Raw genomic sequence first — 23,122 nt, forward strand, 5'->3', positions numbered from 1 at the left:
CAGCAGCGCTGGCTTCAGCTGCCAAAGTGGCAGATGGCATCACCGCCGGCTCATTGTGTGTGGGCCGGAGAGCTGCTGCAAGCTGTTGTGTCGCTGTCCCCTGATGCATCACATCGGCAAAGCTCTTCTTGAGCAGGTAGGATACCTGCCTGCATGCCTCCTTGAAAGTAATATTTTCCTTTACTTGTCACTATTTCCTTTCCTTCTTTTCCAGGATGGGCACGACCGTGAGTATGCGGCATGCTCCCCATCAGAGTTTACACAGTAGAGAGAGTTTTCACAAGATTCAGAGGTGTGTTAATGAGCACTGCATCTTGTACAAGTTTGGTGGCCTCGGCAGCTCTGTGAACTGTGGCCGAAACGCTGGCATTTGGAACATCGAAGGGGATTTGGCACGTATGGCCTGACACGAACATTGATGTACCCGGCCTTGATGGACTTGGGCACAAAACTTGAGCCGAAGCTAAGTATCTGATGCTTGGTCTGGATTCCCTTGCTGTCACGCCTCATATTAATTCGTTTAATGTTGATGACATTCTGCTCACTGAAGCCCTCTAGGAATTCGGCTTTAGTCAGCTCTAACAGATCATCATCTGAGACAATGCCACGGGTTGTATTCGTAGTACGGTGCGGGGTTACTGTTACTTGGGCATCCCCAAATGACACTCTGCGGCAGCACTCTGCACTCTGCGGCAGCAGCGGCGTGGCGCTAGTCCTGTGGCTACGTTCCTAACCAGGGAATTCTTTCTGTAAACGCAGGTCCCTACGTCTGCGCATCTCTGCCAGGTGTACAGTTTTTTTTTTTTTTTTGCCTTCTGCAAGCTGAATTGCATCACTGCCACGTGCCTTGACTGCCTTCGCGGTGCCTGCGGTTGGGCGGGACTATCTACTGGTGCGCCGTACGTACCTGCTGTGAAGTGCATCGCCTGTCCGCGGAGCAGCTGCCACTCGGGAACCAGTATATGAAGCCACGTCGACTGAAGACCGACTGCATTTGCACTCTGCGGCAGCAGCGGCGTGGCGCTAGTCCTGTGGCTACGTTCCTAACCAGGGAATTCTTTCTGTAAACGCAGGTCCCTACGTCTGCGCATCTCTGCCAGGCGTACAGTTTTTTTTTTTGCCTTCTGCAAGCTGAATTGCATCACTGCCACGTGCCTTGACTGCCTTCGCGGTGCCTGCGGTTGGGCGGGACTATCTACTGGTGCGCCGTACGTACCTGCTGTGAAGTGCATCGCCTGTCCGCGGAGCAGCTGCCACTCGGGAACCAGTATATGAAGCCACGTCGACTGAAGATCGACTGCATTTGCACTCTGCGGCAGCAGCGGCGTGGCGCTAGTCCTGTGGCTACGTTCCTAACCAGGGAATTCTTTCTGTAAACGCAGGTCAGTATACACCACAACTTGAGCCTCCTCCGCCGCTACTTAATATTGCCGCCTGCTGCTGCTGCTGCTGCCGCGAGTGTCCTTGTTGCATGTGTACAAATTTTCTGCAATGGCCGATACTGCTCAGTGTGCTCCATGTAGCCTAACCTTTCCCGACGATGCACCTTCCATTTTATGCATCAGTTGTGGTTGCAGGTATCACATAGGAAGTTGTTCGGGGGAGGACGAAATAACCATGACTCGAAAAAGGAAAAAAAAGTGGAACTGTGAAGCCTGCAAACCTAAAGCAACGATTGATCCTGACAGCTCAGCAGATGCACGCTCTATCACTGATGTGTTCAATGAGCTAGCTGCCATAAATCAAAAGCTGCTAGAAGTAAACGTAATAAAGAAGAATGTAGAGTTGTTACTGAATCTGAAGGCCACTGTGGATGGCATCGAGTCCTTGGTGACACTTGTTTCCGAGAAGTATGATACGCTACTGGATAAGATGACAGCTCAGGAAAACAAAATTGGCACGTTAGAGAAAAGAGTTGCCGCCATTGAAGCGTCAGGGGACTGTGAAGAAACGAAAAAACTCAGAAATGACCTTAATCAACTTGAGCAGTATGGACGACGACACAATATGGAAATACACGGCATAAGGTTCACCGAGAATGAGGACTTGCTCAGCAAGGTTAACATCGTTGCTAGTGAACTCGGTCTGCAGCCTGTAACTACAAGGGAACTCGATGCTGTTCATAGACTTCCAGCGAAACAAGGAAAGACACAGCCAATACTACTGAGGTTTCAGTCTCGAACTACTAAGGAAGAATGGCTCAAAAAGAGAGCTGTCTTGAGGGAGAAGAAATCAACTGTGGGTTTGCGTGAGAACCTTACAGCTACGAACAAGCGACTATTTTGGCTAATGAAAGCAAAGGCAACTGAAAAGGATTACATGTTTACATGGATAAAGGAAGGAAAGCTGTTCGTCAGGAAACGTCATGGGGAACGCGCAATTAGAATTCAATCAGAAGATGACTTGTCCAAGATAGAATAGAAGCTGACAATGTCAGTAACACTGATATAAAATGGCAGAACTACTTAGCCAGAGAGACAACCAATACTATAGTCAAGCAACGTTCCAAGTAGATGTGGGCAACTATGTTCATAACAAGCAATGCTTCTCAGTTTTTCACATGAATGCTAGAAGCCTCAGGAACAAATTTGACGAAGTTAACATGCTTCTTGACTCTCTGCACTATAGTTTCAATGTCTTGGCTTTTACAGAAACCTGGTACAGTTCTAATGATTTTATTCCCGAACTTGAAGGTTACAGCTGTGTGTCTATTTCGCGATGTAAACGAAGAGGTGGTGGCGTTGCAATCTATTTTCGCAATGACGTATTGTACAACGAGTTAACAGAGTACAGTATGGTTAACGATGATTGCGAATCACTTGTGGTTGAGTGTGATGGCCTGCTTCTTGCTGTCCTGTACCGTCCGCCTGCAGGTAGTGTCAATATATTTTTGCAAGTTGTTGAAAGGATCCTGGAGCACAGCTTACTGTTAAAATGCCCGTGTTACTCACTGGTGACTTTAATATTGACCTCCTTCATGAGAACTCTATTAAATATGATCTACTAGATGTTATTCACTCTTATGGCTGTCGGAATTTAATCGAAGCACCAACAAGAATTAATGTCGAAACAAGTACACTGTTAGACTTGTGTATAACGAACCATTTAAGTGACGAAATGGTCTCAGGCATAATATCTAGCGGCATCAGTGACCACTTACCAATCTTTTGCATTATACCACGCTCTAACCATCGTAGTGTTTCGCAGAATGCGAAAGAAGCGAGAGCAAGTAGAAAAATAAGTGACAATAACATTACGAAGTTCCAGGAGCTTGTACCTAACACCGATTGGAGTGTAATAGAGAGAGAAAAAAATGTTGACCAGGCTTACAGTAAGTTTATAGCACTCTTTAAAGAAATTTACGACACTTGTTTCCCACTAGAAATGCACAAAACGCACCGAAAAATTAGAAAGCCTTGGGTCTCCTACGAACTATATAAAGAAATTGAACGCCGCAAAAAGTTATTTGAAACATTCATTAAATCGAAAGATCCGCACGTCCTGAAAACCTACAAGCAGCTTCGAAATAAAACAAACTCTAAAATGAAGAAGGCTAAACGCGAGTACTATCAGAATAAGTTCACCGCAGCTGCAAACAATCCTTCACTGCTTTGGAGAACATTTCGAGAATTATTGACGGGCAACAAAACGAACTGTCCTCAGTCAATAGTTATCGACGGGATAACATTATCAGGGGAATGCCTAGCCAACAAGTTTAACTCGCATTTCCAGGTTTCTGCTGCGCAGTGTAGCGATGCTCCTGTGGGCCGATGTGAAGCATACAAAAGATGTTCTGATATGCCCACTATATTCCTGTACCCAACAAGCCCAGCAGAGATAGCAGACGTCATATCTACACTAAAGAATAACTGCGCATGCGGAGCGGACGAAATAAGTACAAAGCCTATAAACAGTGTAGCGCAAGTAATATGTCACCCGCTTTCGCATATCTGCAACCTCGTCTTATCGACTGGTGAATTTCCCGTGCTCATGAAAATTGCGAGAGTAGTGGCACTGCATAAGGGGGGTGCGTTAGATAATCTCAATAATTTCAGACCCATCTCAGTTCTTCCTATCTTTTCTAAAATCCCTGAACGCATTTTAAATAAAAGAATAGTTGGGCACTTGACAAAAAACAAAGCAATAGTACCAGCACAATTCGGGTTTCAGAAACAAAAGTCTACTGAGCAAGCGCTTTTGCATGCGAAAAACCACTTAATTAAGAACTTTGAAAAACAGACTTACACTATTGGAGTGTTTTTGGATTTCCGAAAGGCTTTTGACTCTATTAATCACGATATTTTGCTTCGAAAGTTACCCTGGTATGGCATAAGAGGTGTAGCATATACTTTAATTAAGAACTATCTCAGCTCCCGTAAACAGTTTGTTAGCCTAAAAGATTCTAAGTCCCAACTTCTTGATTTAAACTGCGGTGTTCCTCAGGGCTCAATCCTAGGCCCAACTTTGTTTCTTCTCTATATCAGTGATATTGTTAACATCCCAAACACACCGTGCATAACTTTGTATGCAGATGACACCAGCGTTTTCTTCTCTGATCATAACATTCAAGAAGCATTTAACGTAGCCAATAGATGGATGGGGGACCTCAACTGTTGGCTAAATTCAAATAGAATACAACTGAACTGCGAAAAAATAAAGTACGTCATATTTAGACCAAAAGGAAAGCAGCTGATGGGTCACTACAAGTTAAATTTTGGGGGGCGCATTATAGAAAATACGAAGTGCTTAAAATTTTTAGGCGTATGGTTTAACGAAAACCTGTATTGGTCCATTCATGTGGAGACCCTCAGAGCCGACATTCGTAGAGCGACGGGAATGATTAACATGTTAAAGCATCTTATTCCAATAAATTTAAAGAAACAGCTACATTACACACTAATACACTCTCGTCTACACTATTCTCTTCTGGTCTGGGGAACTACTACCAAAACTAACCTTATGTCACTATATAGGCTGCAAAAAAGAGCCGTAAGGGCAGTTTGTAACCTACCTGTTCTTGCACACACTAAACCGTTTTTTGATAAGCTTGGCATACTCCATATAGACCACCTATTTTTGCATAAGCTATCACTCGAGGCGTTCCGTCTCCGTCAGGCTGATCACATACAGTTTAATCAGACCTTCGCCACCAAAGAAACTCCGTATAATCTCAGACATGACCCAATCTCTATACCGCATACTCGCACGAACTATGGGAAACAGGCATTACACTTTCAAATATCAACCTTACTAAACAATAATCCCACAATTCTGGAACAATTACAAACCACGAAATCAAGCTTGAGGTTCAAGAAATCTGTTAAAACGTATTTTCTTCGCTGCTTTATTGTATAACTTCCTTATGTACTGCAATGTTACTGTTTTGTTTTCCTTTTTAACATGTTCTGATCGAGATTCGAATTGTTAATCGTTTTTTATATGTTATCATATTTCGAAAATTGTAACACTTGTTGTGCTGTTGTTTGCTTCAGAGTGTCAACATGCTTTGGGTGCTGCAGCCTTTGTCAGGCAAGAATATTGCCTTTTGCTGCAGCCCCTGAGACAGCTGTATGTCTCAAAAAACAAATAAATGAAAATGAAAATGAAAATTGGGCAATTTTTCATATTGTTTCTGGTCGCAGAGCTCCAAGAGGAGATCGCCGCTTGCCATCCTCAAAGCTTTATAACTTGTACGAAAAATTTCAGTAAGAGACTTCAAAACAAGGAATGGTCAAGTTGTTCACACTGGTTTGTCAGGTTTTTCAGAATGAATGACAAGGAAACAGGGGAAAGCTTCTTTTTGTAGACCAAAAGACTGGAAGACTTCATTGGTGTGCCCTCTTTTGTGAGGGTGATCAAGGATTGGGGGGAAGGAACTAGCCAGAGATGAATGTGTAGTCTTCGAAAGAAACGCAAAGGCACCCACCGTGGAGCCCTACAAGGGGATGCTGCAGGGCCGGTAAACACAGGTCCTTAGATGCCAGCTGCACATCACCACTATAACCGAATGTGACCTAACCTAGGTTGACTACTCACACCCTTGTTGCCAAGGAGATCAGACGTAATATAGAAGAGAGGAGAAGACAGGAAAGACAGAAAGTGAGAGAGAAATACTAAGGCCGGGAGGAGCATAGGAAAAGGAAACTACAGATTTCTCCCGGACAGCGCTGGGCAGTATCGAAGATACATGTACCTTAGATACTATCTTGGATACTCTTTGGGTATCTTGTATCTCTATCATGATACGTCTGGCAAGACGTGTATCAGTATCTGTATTTCTGATACATGACAATGTATTGTGTACCTTAAGATACAGATACTGCTATCGTAAAATCACCGTGCCAAACTATAAATGTTGGCTAACTCCACTTCTCAAGCTTATACTGCTGCCACTAAGCCACCTGAATAAAATTAAAGGTGGCAACATTCTTTCAGCCAGAGTCCTCCAGTCAGGGCAGGCGCGTCCCTGTTGCATCCCTGTTGGTGGAGAAGAGTCACGTGGTGGCACTCGCACCATCTCGACAAAAACAAGCATGCGAACATCTGCGCACAGCCGACCTTTGGTTTTCTTGATTTTTTTGTTTTTAGTTGTGTCAGTGCCATGACACCAGCTCACAGCCACTGCACTGTGCTGCGTAGGCCAACGTGTGCGGTGTCTTTCGTGCAAATTCTGATGCCACTATAGTTTCATTCAAGTTTCTCTTGTTACAAAGTCTGAAGCATGCAAGAATGGGGTTGCCTTGCATCTAGTAATTGTAGTTTCTCTTGTTACAAAGTCTGAAGCATGCAAGAATGGTATTGCCTTGCGTCTAGTGGCTTTCACACATCAGCGATTTGAAGCATCTCGTGGATGCAAGTTTGACTTTTGTGAACCAAATCATGCATGGCGCTGCTTCTGGGAGACTTGTGCATAAGGCGGCTATTTTGTGTACGCAATTGTTGCTTGCAAGCACCAAAAGCAATTTTTAGTACTATGTTACATGCGTAAACGGTAATAAGTTTACGGACAAGGTAAAACTCCACAGCGGTATTTGTGCCATCATGCAGAGGCTTCTTATTGACGTTCATGTAATTAGATGGTGACCCGTTAGCTGGTCAGAAAGCAGAGCAGCGACTCCCATCAATTACAAAAGCGACAAGCAACAGCCACTGAGGGATCAGCATATAAAGAGCTTTCATGTTAAGCAGCTAAAGCAACCCCAATAAATTGTTCCTGAATGAAAATATTATACTTTGAGCAAGAAAGACAAAAATTTTGATACTAACACACATTTCATTCAAATGAAACAGGGTTGGTCAGAATTTAAAAATTTCCAAGCGAACACTTTTGTGCATACGCATTTGATGCTAAATTATAATAGATCTATAATAAGATATTTGCCAATGTATCGAAGTATCTTAATATACAAATGGAAAGTATCATATCGGACACAATAATTGTGGTAGTATCTTGTATCTATCTTAAATACTTTTTGTCCGAGACTGGGCACGGTGGCACCGTCGACGTGCGGTTCACAAATTGCCCGTTCATCTACATTTTGCAGTTCGTCTTCAGCCTGCTGCTCGGTGCAGGCGATGTGCGCCTCGGAACTATCGGGACTGCTGCGATTGCGCAGGACCGGCATGCAAGGAATGACTACGCACCGACGCTGCCAACACGGATCTTCGACTATCAGCTGCATCAGCTTACCGGCACATGCGCCTACCCATCTGCTGTAGAGCGCCACCCAGAGTCTGCAAAATCCGCGGCTATATATGCGTTCCACAAGGGACCCCCTGTCACTGAGCACGGTGGCACCGTCGACACACGGTTCACAAATTGCCCGTTCATCTACATTTTGCAGGTGAGAAAGTGGTTTGGGAAATGCATCTGTTCAAGTGACCATATTTTGCTGGTGTTGCCGTTCCCATGGCAGTATATGGCTGTGTGTGAATGCATGACATATTTTAAGAAGCTATTGTTGATGGGCGGAGATATTGAAAGCAACCACGGCCCTGACCGAGGAAATTGGCAAACAACTTACCGAAATTGCTTCCGACATTAAAGATATTAAAGAAAAGCGACTAGCAGTTACAGATAGCAAGCTTGATGTCATTAGGAAACTTGAAGCTGAAGTCACTGCATGTCATACAGAAATGGCTTGTATGAATAAGGTAATTAAGAGTCTTGAAGAAAAAATAGACGACCTAGAAAACCGCAGCAAGAGGTCAAGCCTAATTGTTTATGGCCTACCAGAAATGGAAAAAGAAACAAGCGAAGCGCTAGAAGAGGCCATAAACGAGGAAATAATCGAAAAAATCCTTGAACTCGAACCTGTGGCCATTGAGCGCATACATGGCTTAGGAAGACTAGGACCGAACAAGACGAAGCCAGTCATATTTAAATTACTAGACGCAAGAGATAAAAGTGCCATACTAAAAAACGGCTTTAAACTAAAGAACTCGGATCTCTCGATAGGGGAAGATTTTTCGCGAAAACTTAGAGAGGCCCCCCCCAAAAAAAACCTCTGGGACAGTGCTAAGCAATATACCGTGAAAATAAAGACCAGGTGTCGTTAGCGTACATCAAACTATTAATTAACAACAGTGTTTTCATCTGGGATGACGAAAAGAATGACAGGGTATAAATAAAGAAGCACTACATAATGGAGCAAAAAAAGAATGCGAATGTGAAAAAAAAAAAAATTGGCTGAAGGCTTAGCTTGGTTAAGCCTGGAAGATTGCGAAAGCAATACCCTTGGCTGCACCTTGGTTCGGCTGATGGTGTGGACATGGTTGCCCTTTGTTGAACTTATGGCTATACATCATCCGACATAGCGAAAGGCAGCGCGCCGACCACTGCGAGGAGCCGAGCTGTAGCCCCATTTATCCTCCTAGCGTGACGTCACACCAGCGAGCGCCCTCTCTCGGTAGCGCCGCAGCAGCGGTGCGCAAGGCTTCGCCTCCACCATCGATGCCGCGAGCTGGGGCCCCGTCTCTCGGTCTGCTTGACGTCACACCAGCGAGCGCCCTCTCTCAGTAGCGCCGCAGCAGCGGCGCGCAAGGCTTCGCCTCCACCATCGATGCCGCGAGCTGGGGCCCCGTCTCTCGGTCTGGCGTGACGTCACACGGTCACGTGACGTGCAGCTGTGTAAGGAGGCGCCATGACCACCGATGGGCCAAAAGTGCAAGCAGTATTGCTTTCGCAAAAAAAAAAAAAAAAAAAAAAAAAAACGAAGTAGACAGCCCGGCAACACGCCAATACCAGCGCAACAAAAAATAACGTTAAACTTCAACACTCGAAGTATCTTAAATAAGGTACAGCCATTTGAAAACTTATTGCTCAATCGTGAACCAGATATAGTGGCAGTCACTGAAACATGGTTATCATCGTCTGTCTTGTGGGGCTTCGGGCTAACGTGCCCGGACCCGGCTAGCTAAGGTCTAAGGAGACACGTAGCTCGTCCCCACTCCGCAGCGCACGCAAAGGGGCGCCGCGGCGGGTTCGCTGACTCACCGGCAAGGCGTAGAGACGACTCCAGCCGTGGCACCAACGAATGGGGGTTTATTTCCTGCTATGTACAAAATGCGAGTACAATACAGGAATACGGCACTGGGGTGGCAGTCGCAGACTACGGGTGAAAGCTCCCGGGAAGTCTGCTCCGCCACGCTGGCTCTTCCGAGCAGGTTTACCACACCAAAGGGGGCCGCCTTGCTCAGAGGGGCGCGGGACCAAGGGGGTCCGCACGTCCGACAGCCATGAGCACCGAAAGTCAATCTGTCCGGGCGAAAGCGCCCGCGCACCTCCGATGCTGAAGGAGAGAGAAACCGAAGAGAGGGCGAGAGGGGCCCGCTCCTCAGGCACTTTTCTTACGCGCGGCGCACGGCGTAACGTGAGCCGCGCGCGCAAGCAGCAGGCTCCGCATCGTGCCGGTGCCCGCGGCCGCGGGGAATGTACGCTATCCAAAATGAGGCTTGGAACTGCGTGTCCCCAGCGATCGCGCGGCCGAATGGCCCAAGTCGCGCGTGCACAGGAGACAGGGGTCCCAAAAGGGGTCCCCACATCCCCCCCCCCCTCCTGAAGACTCGAGCCGGCCCATGAGGGAGCCGACCGGAATCAAAGGCAAAGCTGACGTCTGACCTGTTTTATTTTCTCAAGCGAGAATGTCTAAGTCGAGACTCTCGCTCGCGGGGTCGGTGCTTCCGGCTTACGGAGAAAGGACAGAGTTGTGGAGGGGCGCCAGCGCCGTCGCCTGCTGCACAGCTGCCGCGATGGTCGCCGCGAACACAGGGTCCGAAGCGAGTGCACCGACAACGGAACGCAGCAGGGCCGGGTTGACGTCCGGGTCCGTGTTCTGCAGCACCTGTGGGGCTGGATCCGTCCCGGGCTCCTCGGCAGCTGGCTCCGTCCCCTTCACGTGAAGCTTGTGCACCGCGCTGGAGTCATGGGCAGCACACAGCCGCAGCACACCGCACACGCCGCAGTACACTGCCGAAGGGTCCGAGGCCATGACGGCTCCACCTGAGGCCTCGACCATGGCTGATAGCGTGCGGCCACGGAAAATGCGTGGTGTCTCTCGCCCGCTCATGTGGTTCTCCACCTTTCTTTGCTCCTTCCACCGTTTCGTCGACACGAAGCAAAGTGGTGCTTCGGAACCGGATTGGAAGGCCCAGGTAGCGACATGGCGGCGTGGAGGCAAACGGGCAGCTGGCTGTGGAGACACTGGCAACGACCGCACCTGGAAGGATGCGGAGGTGGTAACAGCGCCAGCTTGCACCACGGGTCGTGCTGTAGTCTCAGGAGCGAGTGCGACCGCAGTGGCTTCTCGAACGGCTTGCGACTGGAGGCGCCCGCGGCGGCGGCGACGGCTCCCGCGAGACCTGGGCGAGTCGGTCGTCGTCCTCGAGGCGTGTTGCAACGGCTTCATTGTTGGCGTCCGTCTGGCACCACACTGACAATCAACACTTCACACAACTAATCGCACTCCGATTATAATAACAACGCTACGAGCAAATCTCTCCGTCCGACGACAATGTTCACACACAGAACACGAAGCTCACACTGCATCCGTCAGCTTGCCAATCACGCATCGTTCTGGCGCATTCACCTTTGCAGGCGGCTGCCAGAGGGAAGGAGGATGCTCACGGAAAGGGGCATATTGGGCTTATGGTAGCCTCATGCATCCCTCCGGCCAGCGCTGAAACGCTAGCCGTGCCTTTCATGGCACTCGAGCGCCACTGGAGGATAAAGTTCCCCGGGCGCGAGCAGTAAGGCAACGGCTAGGTCGGCTTTCACAGCTCACGCCGGCGGGCTCGCGGATCACTTGGGTTCACCACGGCCCTCAGCAGAAGCTGCGCACTACGAAAAAGCATCTTATTCGGCTAATGAGTGCCTTTTTTCCGCTTTAACGCGTGCATTCACGCTATAGTCACACCTCTCCGCTTGCCAGCTCGGCGGGGAATAAGGTCCCTCTGCCTACCAGCGAGAAGCGGCGACTAAGAGCGTTTTCGCAAGTTATACCGGCGAGTGCGCGGATTGAGATCCGCCGTCTTGCTCGGTTGCACTTGCTGTGTCTCTTCCTCTTCCCAGTTGCTGCTTCTGGCAACGAAAGGTTTGAGGTCAGAAACGTTCACTGGACCGCCGGATGGTCTACCGTTGAGTCCACCAGCTTATACACAAGAGGCGACATTTTGGTCTCCACTCGGTATGGGCCCGACCACTTGGCCGACAGAGAGGCTGAGATGCCCTTTGTTGCGTCACTCAGCACATGATTGCGCCTGAGGACTAGGTCACCTACTCGATAATGTACCTCTCTATGCGACCGGTCGTATTGTGCTTTTTGTCCAGCGCGTGCTTTCGCCAGGTTGGTGCGGGCATGAGAAAGGGCCTCGCTCATCCTAGCGCGCACTTGCACCGCGTAGTCGGAGAGACCCGACGCAACGGTGCTCGCCCCGCTGCCGGTTCGCAGAACGCGATCCATAGGGTTTGACAGCTCTCTCCCGAAATTGAGGAAAGCGGGCGTGTACCCAGTCGAATGGTTCACCGATGTGCGCAAAGAGAAACCTATCTCGCGGAGACAGGCGTCCCAGTCCCTGTGTTGCCGGGCAAAGGCCGCGAGCAAGGGCTTCACATTTCGGTTCATCCGCTCGGTGGGATTGGCCTGAGGGTGATAAGTCGTTGTTTTGCGGTGCTTTATGCCAAAGGCTGCACAGACATCGACGAACACCTTGGCCGTGAAATAGGACGCGTTGTCAGTGATCAACTCCGCCGGAAAGCCAAAGCGGGTGAATACCTCGAGCAACTTGTCCCATATGACGCGTGCCGTTAGCTTCCGAAGGGGAAATAGTTCCACCCACTTCGTGAAATGATCTGTGACGGCCAGCAGGAATGTGTGACCTTGCCGGCTTCTTGGGAAAGGTCCCATAACGTCACAGGCCGCGGTTTGCCAGGGTAGCTGGCTGTCGATCGGCTGCATGAGGCCGGGGGGTTTGCCACCACGGGGCTTCACAGTCTGACACACGCGGCACGAGCGAGAATAATGAAGTACATCACGCTTCATGCCTGGCCAGGTTGCGGAGCGGCTCAACTTAAGATAAGTCTTACGGCCACTCACGTGTCCGGCCAACCGCGAGTCATGGAAATAGCTCAACGTGGCCCTCCGTAGACTGCGGGGGATCACCACCTTAAAGGACTCATTAGGAGCCTCTTCAGATGGGATATAGCGCAGGAGCACTCCATCAGCATCCAGCAGATACGAATCCAACGTGCCTGCAGCAATACCAGCTGCGTCGCACCCGGCGCCAACAGCAATACCAGCTGTCAATTTGCGCCCATCGGCGTTGCCGCCTCGCTCCCTTTCGGAGCTGTGCTCTTTTTCGAGCTCGTCAGCGATTTGCTGACAAAATGGGTCTTTCCGCTGAGCTTCCAGCAGCTCCCGTCTGCTGAATGTGATACCCATGGACGTTACAGGGTCCAGCAGGTACGCACTTTCGCCCGGCGACGGCGGCTTATAGGCCGCACAGCTGCCTGAACTCGCTCCTTCCGTGCCATTGGAGACAAGGGCTCCGGCTTCGTTCAGAAGCGTTGTCGCGGAGGGGTGCCGGTCAAAGGTGTCCGGTTCTGAAACGGGGGCGCGCGACAAGGCGTCGGCCACCACGTTTGTGCTCCCCTTCCGATAGCGAACAACAAAGTTGTAGCGCTGTAACGTCAATGCCCAGCGCGCGAGGCGGCCTGAGGGCTCGCGCAAGCGCTTCAGCCAGGTGAGCGCCATGTGATCCGTTTCAACAACAAAAGGCACTCCGTCAACGTAGTGATCGAACTTACGCAGAGCGAACACTATCGCTAGACACTCACGTTCGGTCACGGAATAGTTACGCTCTGCGGGCGTCAACGACCGGCTGGCAAAGGCCACTGGCCGAAGAACGTCCTCATGTTCTTGGAGCAGCACCGCACCTATACCCAGGTCGCTCGCGTCAGCTTGGACTACGAACTCCCTGTTCAGGTCGGGCAGCTTCAGCTCGGCTGTGTACACAAGAGCTTCAGAGAGAGCCCTGAAGGCATCATCTTGCTCCGGACCCCAGCTCCAGCTTGTGGACTTCCTCAACAACGAGGTCAAGGGAGCCTGTAGAGCGGCGCAGTTGGGCACAAATTGGCGGTAGTAATTCACCATGCCCAAAAAGCGTCTGAGGGCCTGTATGTTAGCCGGCGTTGGGTACTCGAGGATAGCTCGGACCTTGTCCTCGCTCGGCAAAACACGGCCTCGCTCTATTGTAAAGCCCAGCAGTGAGACACGGGTCTCTGCGATCTGAGCTTTCTTCGGGTTCAGAGTGATCCCGGCAGCGTGCAGCCTTCCGAGGATGTCCTCCAAGTGGCGGAGGTGTTCCTCAAAGGTGCGAGAGAAGAGGACAATATCGTCTAGGTAGGCTAGGGCGTATTGCCATGTTGCCCTTCCGAGAACTCTGTCCATCAATCTCTGGAAAGTCGCTGCAGCGCCCGAGCAGCCAAAGGGCATGCGAGTGAACTCGTACAAGCCTCTATGTGAGGTGAAAGCGGTTTTCTCCGCGTCCCTTGGCTCCATCTGCACTTGCAGGTAACCGCGGCTAGCATCTAGAGTGGTAAAATAATGTGCACCACCTAGGCTCGCCACGATTGAGTCAATGCTCGGCATAGGGTAAGCATCCTTCCGAGTGACTTCATTGAGTCGGCGGTAGTCCACGCAAAGACGAGAGGAGCCGTCTTTTTTCGGGACCAGCACTACCGGAGAACCCCACGGACTATTAGATCGGCGGATTACGCCAGTCTCGATCATTTCGTCCATTGCGAGGTCGATAGCTTTCCTTTTGGCCACACTCACGGGCCTGGGATTGCATTTCCACGGTAGCGCGTTGCCTGTGTCGATCCGGTGTCGCACAAGAGTGGTGCGTCCCGGCCGATCTGTAAACATCGCGTGAAATTGGTTCAGCAGCGATGACAGGCACGCCTTCTCACGTTCCGACAAACTGCCAGGCAAAGGCGGCAGCGAGCGGTTCGTTTCGCCGCGCGCGCTTGCAATCGTAGGATTACATGAAATCAGATCCGCTAGCGCTGCGCTCAGCTCGGGAAAATGAGTCTCGCAACGAGCTCCGCCCGCTTCGCTGGCCGACGAGGGGCCGCGTACAGCGGGTTTTGTGACAGCCGGAGTCTGGGGGGTCAATGGGACTCGCCCCTCCTCCTGCCGTGGTGCCGCGCCTGGGGCTCTAGGTGCCACCGAAGCGACAGGGAAATGCGCAAAAGGTTTCAGGGGCGCACCAGGGCCCTCCCTGTATCCTTTGTTCGCAATGTCTATCACGATCCCAGTGCGGGCCAGAAAGTCTCGGCCTACTATCACGGGTACGGACAGACCAGGGAGGTACACGAACCTGTGACGGCGTACACGCTCCTCCCAGCGCACAACCAATCTCGCCGAGCCACACGAGGTAGCCGCACCGCTCGCGAGATGGAAGGCGGTGTTGCAGGCTCGCAGCCGGACTGAGTGCCGGCGTAAGTGAGCCAAAACTTCCTCCCCGAACAGCGAGGCTGTGGCGCCACTGTCCAGTAGCGCTGCAAACGTTCGACCAGCGATCGTGAGCGCAAGGAAGGGGGCTGGCGACGGGTCATCAATTCCGACCCTACACGCCATCGGGGCTAAGGAACCCCTTGTTTCAGGCATCGCCGGCGAAGGCAGAGTCACTGGCGGCGCACGCCGTTTCCCGTCGGGCGATTGTGCCCTTCGGTAGCGCGGCGGTTTGTGCACTCCTGGGCAATGTGGCCCGTCTCATTGCACTTGTAGCAGACGACGCTGCGTGCAGGCGGAGCTGCTCACAGCACGCTGCGCGCCGGCGGTGGTTTCTGTTGCGCCGCGTGGGCATTGGTATCAGTTTCCACCGCCGGGCCGCTTCGGCGGTCCCAGTTTCGTGCTCGGCCGGGCTGGGCGACTGTGTGCGCCCGCCTGGCATACGAGTACGGGTCAAGAGCGCGGTCAGAGAGCTCCCACGCGCCTCGCTCCGTTTCTCCAACGAGGGCTGCCGTTGCGTCGGTTAGCCGGAAAGGGGCGGGCGTAAGCACGTTGCTGCCGTTCCAAGTGCACCGGGGTTCAAGGGACGACGACGCTGGCGGCGGCGGGCGGTAGGCCCGCGCGGCCAGAATGTCACCCTGAATACGCTTCGCTTCAGCGGCCAAATTGTCCAGGTCGTGGAACCGGCCGTTTCGAAGGTAAGCGGCGAAGGTTGGATGGGCTTGCCGAATCACCCGCTCCACCTTCCCAGAGTTCGACGCCGAGTGCTCTGCTAGGAGATAAAGCTTCTGCATGGCTCTCACGTACTCGAGCAGAGATTCGTCCCTGTGTTGGGTTTGAAGCTCCAACTCGCGCCGCATGCGTCGCTCATAGTCAGGAGGGAGGAATTCATGTCTGAACAGCGTCCTAAACTCCTCCATGCTACGAGCGCGCTGTCCGACTAGGCGGTACCACCGCGCAGCTTGGGCGGTCAGCGAGACAGGCAGTATGGTGCCTATAATCACGCTGTCTTCCAGCCCCATCGCTTTCTGGTATTGGCATAGAGACTCCAGGTATTCCGTAGCGCTCATGCGGTCTGAGTAACTGCTGTACGTCGGAATATGTACCTTGAAGTTGCTCGGCAGGGCAGGCCTAGGGGGACTAGGGTCCACCACGGGAGGCCTGACGCTAGCCTGAGATTGCGCCATTTCCATCAGCGATGATAGCAACTGCGCGGCTGCGTTGTGCAGCGGCAATTGGTCCGGGCGAGGCTCACAGGGTGCCTGCCGGGATGTGCCCGCTCGTGGCCCTAAAGGACCGGCGAACGGCAGAGAAATATCGTGCGGGCCTATGGGAGGCCGGCCGACGGTGCTGCGAAAAGGTTGCCCTCCAAGCCAACTGAGGCCGGATAGCGGATCGCAGTCGCCGGCGGAGCGGGATGGCTCCTGCTCGGCAGAACGCCGAAGCAGCTGAGCAGTTAAAGGGCTCACGCTGCTTGGATCGTAGGGTGCCGCTGGGCGAACGGACTGACCAATGGGCGTTCCTAGGGGGTCGCACTTGGCATCTGATAGCATGGGGTTGCCACGAAGAGCATCCTTGAAGCTTACAGCATTGTCCGCTGCCTCAAACGACAGAAGGTCCGCAACCAAGGACTCAGGCTGCGACGGGGGCCGCAAAGGGGCCTGCTCCGACGCCATGCCGAAACCTAGTTGGGCGCCAGATATGTGGGGCTTCGGGCTAACGTGCCCGGACCCGGCTAGCTAAGGTCTAAGGAGACACGTAGCTCGTCCCCACTCCGCAGCGCACGCAAAGGAGCGCCGCGGCGGGTTCACTGACTCACCGGCAAGGCGTAGAGACGACTCCAGCCGTGGCACCAACGAATGGGGGTTTATTTCCTGCTATGTACAAAATGCGAGTACAATACAGGAATACGGCACTGGGGTGGCAGTCGCAGACTACGGGTGAAAGCTCCCGGGAAGTCTGCTCCGCCACGTTGGCTCTTCCGAGCAGGTTCGCCACACCAAAGGGGGCTGCCTTGCTCAGAGGGGCGTGGGACCAAGGGGGTCCGCACGTCCGACAGCCATGAGCACCGAAAGTCAATCTGTCCGGGCGAAAGCGTCCGCGCACCTCCGATGCTGAAGGAGAGAGAAACCGAAGAGAGGGCGAGAGGGGCCCGCTCCTCAGGCAGTGTTCTTACGCGCGGCGCACGGCGAAACGTGAGCCGCGCGCGCAAGCAGCAGGCTCCGCGTCGCGCCGGCGCCCGCGGCCGCGGGGAATGTACGCTATCCAAAATGAGGCTTGGAACTGCGTGTCCCCAGCGATCGCGCGGCCGAATGGCCCAAGTCGCGCGTGCACAGGAGACAGGGGTCCCAAAAGGGGTCCCCACTGTCTCAAGTCATGAAGTCACTCCCCCAAACTACATACTGGTTCGGAAAGATAGACAATCACGTGGTGGAGGCGTGGCGTTAGCAATAAAGAAATCAATCCCACTGGTCATTCTTCCAGAGGTAGCTGATGCTGAGGCAATCTTTTGTAAGATTAATACTAAAGGCACAAGTATAGTTGTTGGCTGCCTATATCGAAGCCCCATATGTGGACACGAATGCATAATTGCCATACAAGAATATTTGCAGCAACATGCTCGAAATTGTCGTGTTATTCTTATGGGGGATTTTAACCTTCCTGACCTTAACTGGTCTACCATGCAGTACACAACAAAGGCTTCAGAAGCCCTTCTCGATATGATGTTAAATTTTAACTTTCGCCAAATTGTGAACTGCCCCACAAGGATGCAAAACGAGTCTCGGAGTATACTTGACCTGATCTTGCTAAGTAATAACTTTCTCTCAGAACAAGTGAAGGTAGAAGTAATAGAAGGAATATCCGATCACAATATTCCGATGTGTATCTTACCTCTAGATTACAAAATATCAGTGCAAACCGCAGCCCAAGCTATAATCAATTTCGACAAAACAGACGATGCCCACATACAAACCTATTTAGCTCACGAATTCCAAGAGTTTGCGGCATTGGTCTCAGATACTTTGACTGATGTAAATGTTGTCTGGATGCATTTTAAAGACATGGTGTCCCACTGTGTAACATATTTTATTCCTGTTAAAGCGAAAAAAAAAAAAACATTGAAAAAATAACCTGTGGATTACTCAGGAAGTAATACATGCAAAACGCCAACTCAAAAGGTTACGCAAAGTTAGCAAGGCAACAGGCAATACTCCATCTAAGACCCTTAAGCTAGCGCTTGCAGCAAAAAATTTCAAACAGAAATCCAAAGAAGCGAAACACCACTACTTCAACACTGTACTCCCCAGCTTTATAAAGAACAACCCACATAGATTCTGGAAAAAAACACACTCGCAACTCAGCTCTCGTCAAGTGAAAAAGCCGATAAAGCCAACAGATTTAACCAATTCTTTCGTTCGGCCTTCACAAAAGATAATGGCGTCATGTTGAACTTAGTTCCACAAACTGTTTCCACTATCGACCCACTCGTTATCACAGACACTGGTGTTCTTAACCTTCTTCTTAACCTAGAATCTAAAAAAGCATGTGGTCCGGACAATATACCCAACCAATTTCTTAAAAGGTACGCACAGTGGTGCAGCAGATACCTCGGCCTTATTTTCCGTAAATCCCTTTCAACATCAAAACTACCCAAAGATTGGAAAAAAGCTAAAATTATTCCAATCTACAAATCAGGAGACAAATCCGTTGAATCAAATTTCAGACCAATATCGCTACAAGCATGGCATGTGAACTACTCGAACATATAATTCTAAAACATTTCTCTTTCTTTTTTTTTTAATGAAGGCATTCTGTCCCCCTAACCAGCATGGTTCTTGCAGGGGTTTATCGACCAAAACTGATTAACCGAAGTCATACACGATTTCGCGCTGGGTATTGACAATCACGGCCAAACGGACATAATCCTACTTGATTTTTCTAAAGCGTTTGATTGTGTTTGTCACACCAAGCTAATAACTAAACTAAAAAACATTATCAGAGATGGAGAAATTGTTGCTTGGGTTCGTGGGTTTTTGTTTAATAGGTGTCAGTTTGTTGTTTTCGAACATACAACATCAGACATAGCACCAGTTACGTCAGGAGTGCCCCAGGGCTCCGTGCTTGGGCCCTTGTTATTTCTCATGTATATTAATGATATAACCACTAACATAGACTTTACTGTAAAATAAAGTTATTCACGGATGACTGTATCATTTATAGAGAAATCAAAAATGATCAAGATCACTACTCGCTTAACAAATCACTTAGTACTATTACAGAATGGTGTTCAGAGTGGCAGATGATAATAAATGTAAAAAAATCAGCATGTATGACTATAACGAGGAAAAAAGAACCTTCAGACTTTTGCTACACCGTAAATGGTACAGCTTTGACTAAAGTACAGAAATATAAATACCTAGGCTTAACAATAACGTCAGACCTAAAATGGGACGAGCATATTGACCACATTACTTCATCTGCTATGCTAAAGTTATTTTTTCTTCGCAGATCACTTCAACTCGCACCCTTCTCAACAAAACTCCTAGCATACAAAACATTCGTTAGGCTGATCCTCGAATAGGGAAACACTGTATGGTTTCCTCATACCCACACTAACATAAAAAAAATAGAAACAGTACAAATGAAGGCCATTTGATTTATCCATAACAAATTTAGATGGGAAGACTCTCCCTCTAACCTTTCTAGCTATTTCTGGAGTCCTTACGCTCGAAGCATGTGCGAAACAGGCACGTTTGAAATTTCTTTATCAACTCCTGCATAATTATTTCAAAATTGACATTTCAAATTACATTTCTTATTCACAAACACGATCTACCAGGCACAAACACACAAAAACTTTATTAGAGTATAAGTGTAATAATGATGTGTTTAAATATTCCTTTTTTCCGGTTGTCATCCGTGAATGGAATATTTAACGCCTCTCACCACTAACGCTGAGTCACTGTCTCAGTTTGAATTAAAAATTGAAAAAAATTCCTAGCAGGTTAAAATTGCTAGTGCTATTATTAGATCATGCAAACCACCATGTACTTGCACCCTGTCTAAGTAGTCGTGTATGCAGCATAGAATGCCTAAATTGCCATTGTATTCTATTTTGAAAATTAGCATGTACTTGGATTTGGTGTATATATTATGTAGTGTAAATTGTTTATGTGTAAAGTGCACAGCTGACGTTATACATGTATTTATGTATTTGCTCCTTAACATGATGCGAGTTCTTTGTATATGTACAGAGCTCACGGAATGAAAAGCGTCAATTCAGGGCTAAGTAATGCGCATACTTTCATTTCCACAGGCTGCAGTTCGTGTCACGACGACGTAATTTTGGCGCATACACCTACGTCAAAGTCCTCGTCACCTTCGGTGATAAAATTCCTTGCGACACGACATGGTGCCTCTCGCGTACATTGCACATATGCAGGGTTCTACTAAATGCTCAGTGTCGCGTTTCATTCTATGAGCAGTGTACATATATATAGTGCCCACCTCCTATGGTCTCAGTAGAGACTGGCAGTATTGTAAATAAATAAATAAATAAATAAATAAATAAAATCTTGTATCGTATCATGACACAATTGCAAAGTATCTTTGTCCAGCCCTGCTCCCATATGGGTCAGTCTGGGAGTGACGTCTACGTGAAGCTAAGGTCAAAGGGGGGCGTTGCCTCCGCAGAGGGGCCATGAAGGTCCAAGCACTCTGCATTGGCTCAACTTCCAGGATCCCCTTTACCGCAGACAGCGCTAAGCCGCACACAGTTGGATGCGGGAGGGTCCAACCCTCGTGTGCTTGGGGTACGTGGTGTCGCAACACACCAAACGCCTGCTGACGCAGACGCCCCTGCGGGGTTCTCTGCCCATCTCTTGAACTGTCAAGTTCTGTGGCATATAAATGTTCAAAGCTGTTTTATCGGCCTGTGCAAATTGTGAGAGTACAAAGTTGTTATTTTGGATGCTGGACGGTGTTTCACTGTATTTTTTGGACATTATCAGTGCCCCATATGTCACAAACATGGTGGCTGAAAACAAGGTTGCCACTATTGAAACTGTTACCCATACTCCCAATTTCGTTGGCGAGGCATTTCCATGTATATCTGAGTGCTATTTATCTGCTGTAAAGACTTCACACTGAACCATAAACTGGTCGACAATTTTTGACAAAGCAGTCTAAACAGTGTCGTTAAGACAAGATCTTATTGTTGGCCAGCCAGCTAGCATCACACAAAATGGAAATAGAGGAGGGGACCACTGCATATGAAAGCACTCAGCAGAGGGCTCTTTCATTGAGACAGGATGCCAGTGTCAGAGGTGGAGTGTCATATTATGGATACCAGGGAGGACACTTGTTTCAAAAACTATTTCATTCTAGTGCAAACAAATGCAGGTTTTTGAGCGCGCAGTTGAGGCACCATCTATGGCACCAATCACACGACGCATGAGATTAAACTGAAAGCAACCAAGGTGGATGTTTGTATGAAGTTTTCCATCAACATTTTACTTGAGAGGTTTGGTTATACAACTCATTTTTGTATATTTACATGAGCCTCACAAATATAAACGCAATAAGCACTCTTGCTTTGAAAACAGAATGAAACACGAGTGACTGAATTTTGGTATGGTCAACGAAATTGTGAGGTATAAATCAACAAAATGTGTGTTACCGAGTTGTGGTGAGAACCGATGAAGCTACCAGCTGCATTTTATAAATATATTTAAGAGCTTTTAATCCTGGCAGAGTCATTATACATGTCTACACTGCCCTCCGATAGGGAAGGTGGCCCCTGTGCATTATTATTATGGGAAGGTGGCCCCTGTGCAATAATTACGGTCCCATACCATTAACAACCATTCCAGTAAAAATCCTAGAACATATAATATCATCATCATCAGTCTGGCTACGCCCACTGCAGGGCACAGGCCTCTCTCATACTTCTCCAGCTACCCTGGCTAATTGTGGCCATGTTGTCCCTGCAAACTTGATAATCTCATCCGTTCACCTAACTTTCTGCCGCCCCCTGCTACGCTTCCCTTCTCTTGGAATCCAGTCCATAACCCTTGAAGACCATCGGTTACCTTCCCCCTAATTACATGCCCTGCCCATGCCCAGAACATATAACATACTCGCACCTCATTGAATTCCTTAAGGCGAATTCCTTCTTCAGTAGTTATCAGCATGGATTCCGTAAAGCAGTTTCGTGCGAAACGCAATTGCTATGTTTTACCAACGACTAGTTTATTAACGTGGATCATGATTTTGATAGTGATTGCATATATTTAGATTTTGCTAAAGCATTTGACTGTCTCACACGATGTACTTATCTTCAAGCTTAATCAACTTAACATAGACCCCAGTGTACTTGCATGGATTAAGGAATTTCTCTAACTGCAGTCAGTATGCGATGGCTAATGACTTTTGTTCACTTACTTCTGCCATAACATCTGGTGTCCCACAAGGGTCCATTTTGGACACTCTGCTTTTCTTGATTTATATTAATGACCCTCCTACTTGCCTTTCTTCCTCAACTGTCCGACTGTTAACAGATGACTGTGTAGTTTACCAGAAAATTACTAACCATGCCGATTAACTCAATCTGCAGCATAACCTAGATAGAGTACTTGAATGGCACAGTAAATGGCTCATGACATTTAATACACCTAAATGTAAAAGCATGCAAGTTCCTCGCCACGCCACTAACCATTGTCTGCATACTTACTCCTTCACTAATATTCCATTACCATCTGTTGACAGTTCTAGATACCTTGGTGCTCACATTTCTTCTAATCTTTCGTGGAATGCACATGTCGAATATGTAACTAACAATGTAAGTTGCATGCTTGGTTATCTGCGTCGAAACTTTTTTGATGCCCCATCGTCCCTGAAGTTAACACTTTACAAAACCTTGGTATGTTCTAAATTAGAGTACACATGCACCATATGGGATCCTCCTCAGACTACACTCATTCAAACACTTGAAGCCATTCAGAATCGATCAGCACGTTTCATCTTGTATCGAATTATTCACGTCATGCCAGTGTCACATCTATGAAGAAAACCCTAAACTTACCTGACCTCTCGTTATGTCGAAAGTCATC

The 23,122-nt window shown here is 49.0% G+C and overlaps 1 protein-coding gene across 4 annotated transcripts in view; it reads right to left on the minus strand.

The window, feature by feature from the left end:
• Positions 1 to 23,122, minus strand: part of LOC126544054 (DDB1- and CUL4-associated factor 11) — a 107,072-nt gene that overhangs the window by 66,485 nt on the left and 17,465 nt on the right. The window lies entirely within an intron of this gene.

Source organism: Dermacentor andersoni, chromosome 1 (assembly GCF_023375885.2).
Source record: "Dermacentor andersoni chromosome 1, qqDerAnde1_hic_scaffold, whole genome shotgun sequence".
NCBI lineage: Eukaryota > Metazoa > Arthropoda > Arachnida > Ixodida > Ixodidae > Dermacentor > Dermacentor andersoni.